General features: G+C 38.6%; 1 protein-coding gene and 1 pseudogene across 6 annotated transcripts in view; both read left to right on the forward strand.

Annotated features, from left to right (window-relative positions):
- Positions 1 to 7,500, forward strand: part of LOC144976833 (sodium-coupled monocarboxylate transporter 2-like) — a 122,833-nt gene that overhangs the window by 11,984 nt on the left and 103,349 nt on the right. The gene's annotated exons all lie outside the window — the stretch shown is intronic.
- The window catches only part of LOC144976481 (sodium-coupled monocarboxylate transporter 1-like), a 39,386-nt pseudogene that overhangs the window by 7,123 nt on the left and 24,763 nt on the right, over positions 1 to 7,500 (forward strand). Inside the window, exons 3-5 of the transcript XR_013646113.1 lie at positions 1,017 to 1,068; positions 1,556 to 1,623; positions 3,302 to 3,455. The product of XR_013646113.1 is annotated as a sodium-coupled monocarboxylate transporter 1-like (transcript). The remainder of the gene's footprint in view (positions 1 to 1,016; positions 1,069 to 1,555; positions 1,624 to 3,301; positions 3,456 to 7,500) is intronic.

Consider the following 7,500-nt stretch of genomic DNA (forward strand, 5'->3'; position numbering starts at 1 on the left):
ATCCAAGAGCTGTTTGAAAAAGCAAGAGACAGGGAGGAATGGAGAGAGATAATTCATGCAGTATCCGAAGCCTGGACCAGGCATGGAACATAGAAGAAGAAGAATCTTCTCAACCTAGCAAATTGAATTTCATAATTTAGATTTTAAACATTTTTAGCGATACTTTGTTCATGCTGATCAAGTTGAGACGGCGTTTCTTATAATATATAATCTTGAAATGTGTAGGCTTCTTTTGAAATATATGCAATTGACTATAAATTATAAATAAATAAATAAATAAATAAATAGATTCATCCTATGGGGGAAATTTTTCTCTGGGGTCTATTCCAATGGGAGACTGGAATAACCCAGGCGTCAGCCGCAGTGCAGCGCCGCAAATTGAGCTAGGGCGAGGTGACTTGCTCAAGGCTACACAGCGCAGCGGAGAGTGGTTGAACTCGGTCCTTTTCGGGTACGAAGCAAAGACCGTACCGCTGAGCCACGCTAACCCCTATGCCTCAAATGTCACGAATTTTTATATATATATTATTACGTGTACGAGTACGTAGTAAAATACTTTAGTGATAGAGGATAGACATGTATCGTAGTATGACATTCGCTTTTGGATCGGAAGGTCGTGGACTCTTCGCTGCCCATAGTTGGCTCGTTGGAAAAGGCTCGTTACCCACACTTTCTCACAGTACGCAAGTGTAAAATGAGTACCTGGTCGATAACAGCGTTATCTATCACCTAACAGGCATCATGTCTTGTCTTACACGTTAAGCGTTGCTGTTGGCTAGGGACCTTGTAAAGCGCCTTGAGCACGTTTAGTGGATATGGCGCTATATTAAAAGCTCAATTATTTTTTTTCCCTATTTAAAAAAAAAAATCGCTAGAGATTCTCTCTTGAAGACTATAATCGTTTAAGGTTAAACATAGTTTAGTGTGTTGTCACATTTGTTTTGGCGAGAAAAAGCAGTGGCGACTATTTCACTTAAAACCATACCATCAAGGTATTGTTCTCTTGTCCTTGGCAGCTTCTCTACATGTCGGCTGTGTTGTATGCACCTGCCGTCGCTCTCAGTCAAGGTATGTGCCTTTAAAGTGGTCCTTATAATGATTGTTTTTTTCTCTGATGCATTCTCAATGATGGTGATGATGATGATGATAATGATGATGATGATGATGATGATGATGATGGTTATGATGATGATGATAATGATGATGATGATGATGATGATGATGATGATGAATGATGATGATGATGATGGTGATGGTAGCAGCAGTGTTCATGGTGATAATAGTGCATTTTGTGGCGGCAAGTTGTAAGTTGGGAAAGTGGTAATAAGCGATGATGGGTAAACACAATTCTATAAAGTTTAAACTAATGCAATTTATACGTCTGCGCATTGACCTAAAAGGTGAATAAAAACCCAAATTCTAAGACAGCTGATTTTACTTAATTTACCACTGTAGCTTAATACCCATCGTATTTTCCATTGTAGGACATTTCATATTAATTGTGTTAGGTCGAAATTGATACATTCTCATTTTCCTAAATCCGCAAATCTTTCAGTAACCGGCATATCCAAGGAAGTGTCTGTCGTGATAATGGGCGCGGTCTGTACCTTCTACACCGCCATTGTAAGTAGATCGTGCTATGATTTATGATTACCAACTGGATTCTTCAATGTAATGTAAAATAGTACAGCTGGGCGGGGTCATATGACCTTTCACGATGGCCGAGAAGTCACCTGCCGAGTCTTCCAACTCCCATGAATGATTTCCCTTTCCATGTTGACTTCCGACTTTGTTCGGGTTTTTTTTTCCCTGGTACCGTAGAGGATCCTTAACTTGGATGGAGACAGTCACATGTATGATACCTTCTGAGAGAAGATATTTCCCTCTATGAATGATTTTCTCTGTTATGCACTGTTACTGTATAGTCATTAGTTTTGGATATGTAAACATTTTAGTGTATCCTTCGTGGTGAGTACCTTTGCTTGTGCGTGGATAGGACCTTTAGATAATGTAAAAATAGGCACATCGGTGGATTGCTCATGGAATCTGCTGCTCCCTATTTGAATCAGTCTCCTTGATCTTTCTTTTTATGCTCATAACTTCATCATGTCTACCGCATTTCTTTAATAAACGTCTTTTACTGGTGCCGAAATGACCCAATAGTGCCACAAGAGCCGCGAAAACCCCTAAAAGCAAAAATAAAAAGAAAAAAAAATCAATGCAAAAGTGTTCTTAACCATTCAAATTCACCCGACATACACGCTAAGTCATATAACGTAATTGCCACATGATGGGTAAATAATTAAAAAAAAAAAAAAAAAAGGGGGGGGGGTGTCCCGTTTTATCGTATTCATACCAATAAAAATAATAATTCAACAGGATTCAATAGTCTGATGTCACGTCCGCCCAGCAACGAGCAGCTTGGTGCTAAACAAAGAAAATCGGTACTTTTCATTCTTCATGCTGGCTAGAACTTTTTCACATGTCATGTGATCAGAATGAATAAAAGTAAAAACATGATCAGATTTATGTTTTTCTCCTCTGGATACACTTTTATGCTTGGCGGAGAAGTATTTCCTAAGGGCGTCCGCCATTGTTCCGATAATTTAAAACCAGTTACTAAGTTACTATGCGTCATTACGAGGGAAGTGACGTCACGACTGTTGAGTTGGACACTTGCTAAAGAGGATTCGTCCATATTCTAGGTAGCTGATAATGTCATATTACGTCATAAGGCTTACGGCGCGCATTGCTAAACGTAACTGTTGAGCCCTGACATGAAAACATACTTTTCTACATTACCATTCATTAGAAATGAAATTTATTGCTAGTTTTAGGTAGTTCATTGTTTACAAATAGAAATTCACGAAGGGGATTACTTATAGTTTTGGCATGTTTCTGGGGCTGTTTGATCTGGCGGAAAATACTTTGCAATAGACAAGCGTCCTATCTAAAGGGTAGCAAACAATTGGTATTGTCCGCTGCTCGCTACAAAAGCCGGGATAAACTCCGGCTCCGTGGGCCAATAAATGTCTCTGAAGGATTACTTTTATGTTTCTTATTGAGGGTAATGTTTCGCGAAGTCCCAGGTTTGAAATTTTTTGCCAAGATGAGGGCCATTTAAATCGATCGACATTTGGAGGACGAGTTTTCTGGCCAAATTTTAAAATAAGGGTTTTTTTTTACCAGAGTACGACAGAATAGGTTATTATAGTCATTTTGTATTGATATTTTTATTTTTTTTTATACGTGGGTTTAAAATGTGAACCGATCATTATATTATTATAATTTTAATCCCCAGGGCGGTATCCGAGCTGTAGTATGGACTGACGCCTTTCAACTCATCGTCGTTGGGCAGGACTTCTGGCCCTCATGTTTAAAGGGGCCAGCGATGTTGGTGGGTGGACCAAAGTCTGGGATATGGCAGACAAAGGAAACAGACTGCCAAGATTTGAGTAGGTGGTCTCTTTATGGTCATGCTCTCGTATTCTTTACTCTTTTCGATTAACAATTTTTTTTTGCTGTCAAAGATAGAAACTACACATTCGCTATACAAGCGGATAAGTCTCGAGATATCCAACACGGGAGTTTAGACCGCCCTTCCTGCTTAAAAAAAAATATGATTAGCCATAAGCGTGAGCAAAGGTACTTTCTGTAGCCTTGTAGGCTTATAGTTAAGAATCGTTTTTTAATAAATAAGTTACCTGCTAATATTATCATGCAAATCGATTTGAAAATATATTAATAGATATTAAAATGTTTAACAATACAAGATATTTGTGACACTACGCCTTAAAACGGTATTAAGTCAGGATGGTTAAGATGTTGAAAATTGAATTTATAGCCAGAAATATCAGAGTTGTGTCGAGATTATATGATTTATTGAAGAGAATGGCAACCATAGTTTAGGGAGCGAATGCCAACAATTTATATTTTTGACCAGTTTAACATTAAACTCGGCTTTTAAGCATCTGGTTCGTTCAGACATAATACTGTTTTGAGACGATGGGTCATATTTAGGTGGATATTTAAATCCTAATAACGAATGCCTATTATAGGGCTGTTCTCCTTTCAGAGCGAGGGAATGCTGAGAATTTTTATGTAGGGCAATATCCACTAAACGTGCTCAAAGCGCTTTACAAAGGGTCCCTGACCAACAGCAACACGGAACATGTAGAACGAGACATGATGCCTGTTAGGCGCTATTACAATTTTTTTTCCGACAGCGATAACACGGATATTTACGGTCAGGTATTCATTTTACACCAGAGTACGATGAGAGAATGTGAGCAAGGAGCCCATGACCTTCCGACCCGAAAGCGAATGTCATACCACAAGGCTACGTGGCCGCACAAATGTAAAATTACAAACCTGCTGGAAAATGATTTAACTAAGAAAAGAGGCGCTTACTCTAATAAAAAAGCTTAGGCATCATAATATTATGTTATGCTTCGTAAACCAAACCATCTGCAATGTCAACCTGAGGTGTTTTTTTTTTTAATTAGTGATAAATAACAATGTGAAATTGAATGTAAACTTCAATTTAATATACGAAAACAGATAAAATGGACGTTTCGGGTTTCCCCTTTATCAACAAATCAGGATGGATGAAACACACAGACGAATGAGATAATGTGGTAGTGTAGTTGTTAACAACACTACCACATTATCTCATTCGTCTGTAGTGTTCCAATCATCCTATTTTGTTGATAAATGGGAAATCCGAAACGTCCATTTCATCTGTTTTCGCATATTAAATTGAAGCTTGCATTCAATTTCACATTGTTATTTCTTCGAGCTTCGAGAAGCAAGATTTACTGTTTTTTAAAAGTGCGACGTTTGAGGACTGGCGTCATGACGTCATCAATATCTCTTTTAGTCTTAAAAACATTCCATGATCATGATTTTTATAAAGAGTTTGGGGAATTAATATTATGTAAAACAAAAGGCCTAATATTTTATAATTGTCTTTGCTGAAGTGTATAGCCATGTGTCTGTGGAATAAATGGTAAAATAATGAAAATGGTAATTATTCTATAATGGGCAGCAAAACACATTATCCCAAAGTATTATGAAGTCATCTTATTATATTACTTGGTAAATTATATGCATTAAATCTCATATCAAGGAATCAAATAACATTCATTATAATTTCCTCCCAATATTCATCTTGTTACAAAGCTTACATACTATTTACACAAAGAAAAGCAGCAACTTCTCGCATTGTTTGCTAACCGTCAGTTATAATGAAATGACCCCCCTCCTGCCCCCCCCCCCCCCCCCAACCCCGTAACAGAGGAGATAATATTACGGAGTTATAGTTATACACCGATGCAGGCCGAACGAACGACTTACCGATCACGTGTTCAATTTTTTCTCGCGTCCTCTCGTCTAATCTCGTCACTCCGGAATAGAAAGAGGAGGTGGAGCTTATATGATATAACGCAATGAAAGTTCTGTCCGATGACGGTGGGGGGATATCACCTCTCCAAAACTTACCTTATTATATGAGATCTTGAAATTCTTATCCAATCATCAATTGCTCGTTTGACAGTTCGCTTGTGAACAGTTAGGAGACCATCTCTTGATTTATGGGCAGGCGACTTTGCGTAAAGGCGTGAGTGTTGTATACATCAAAGAGTACCGCTGACCGATGGGTAAATAGTGGTTGTGTAACCCAAAAGCCCTGCCGACTCGACTGCAAGGTCTTGTATGTAATAGTTGCGTCACCATCTCAACGCTCAGGAATTAATTAGTGAGGATTCTCAGTATATATATATTAAAAAAACAAACAACGCTTTTGAATCACACGATATACATCAGTGTGCTCGTCGCATTGAGAATTGAAAAATGAGATATAAATCAGGAAAACCGACCGGAAAATAAAGAAACCATCATTAAATTAAAAAAAAAAATTGAGCAATAATGTTTTTCAAAATCAATCTACTAGAAAAATTTTTTATTTCTAAACCTATTTTTGTAAAACAAAGATAAATGTTCTCCTTTTTTGCAAGCTGATTCAGCAATGTGGTTTTCAAATTTATCGTATACGTAATCATTTGGAAGCTCCCGAGAAAGGTATTTTTGTGTAATCTCTTTCACACACACACACGCGCACACACACACACACACACACACACACACACAAACATATACAAACAATACATAAACAATACACATCCCTGGTCATCTATTGCCTATATTATTAATGTTAATATATACATCCCATGCTGATTGTCACTACCCACCCCCCCCCCCCCCCCACACCCCCCAACCATTTCCACCATCCAAGTACCAGCAGCCTTTTCTCTTTGATTTCGTATCATGGTCTATCCGAAGCCCAACACCTCGATCATTTGTGGGTCAACCCCCCCCCCCTCCCCCCTCCCCCCACCTTCGCCCGTAATCAAATTATAATTTTCTCTCTGTATAGAGCGCCACGTGCACAATTATATACTATTGAATGACACTGACCTTGCCCCTCCCCTAACACAAGCCCACAGCAACCCAAGCTATCCTCTACCACGTGACCTTAGATCCGATGCTGCATACCGCTTGAGAGTCTTCACTGTCCAGATCTCGTTCATGGTCACGTGAGAAGGCTATATCCGTTCGGATCGGCGTTCGGCGTCTCGTTCGACCCGATTTCGTTAAAAGCCTATTAACAATTTATACAAGACATAACATGACCTGACCTGACATGGGTGCACATGCGTAACGTTTACGGTGTAAGGATATCCTGCCGTACTCGGGAAAAACACATATTTAAAAATTGACTGTCGTGGACCCCATGTAATGCAGAAGAGATCCATCGGGGCCGACCTGGAAGAACAACGATAAAAATAAAACAAAAAACAAAACAAAAACAACATATCAATAAAATAAATACAGCGAAATAAAAACATACAGTTTGTGCTTTTTGGCCCACAGTCACAATCCCCCCCCCCCCCTTTTTTTTATTTTTTATTCTACTGCTACTAAATCTAAACATGTTTAATAACAAACCTAACTAATAAAATTGATACTAATTAAGAGGGTCATTAGATAGGATGGCCTGGGATTAGAAAAAAAATACACATATTCAAAAATTTGGCCAGAAAACTCGTCCTTTAAATATCGATCGATTTAAATTACCCTCATCTTGGTAAAAAAAAAAAAAAGCAAGTTTTGCTACGATGAGGGTCATATAAATCGGTCGATATTTGAAGGACGAGTTTTCTGGCTTAAAATGATTAAATATGTGTTTTATCCAGAGTACCGCAGTACAGACGAGGCTGTATTTGTGGAGGACAAACATTTTCGGTAGCGAGATCATACTGGTTTAAAAGAAATATTAGTTAATTTAATCACGCTCTGATATGACCGGGGGGGGGGGGGGGGGGGGGGGGGGGGGGGGATAGGAGCTGGATATGGCCATTGGTAAATATTGTCAGAGAACAAAGATAAATACTTTAAAAACAGGACACCTGTACGCCTGAACAAGATGGAATTTAAATTTGC

The sequence above is a fragment of the Berghia stephanieae genome, chromosome 7 (assembly GCF_034508935.2).
Source record: "Berghia stephanieae isolate SIO BIC M18660-M18661 chromosome 7, UCSD_Bste_1.3, whole genome shotgun sequence".
NCBI lineage: Eukaryota > Metazoa > Mollusca > Gastropoda > Nudibranchia > Aeolidiidae > Berghia > Berghia stephanieae.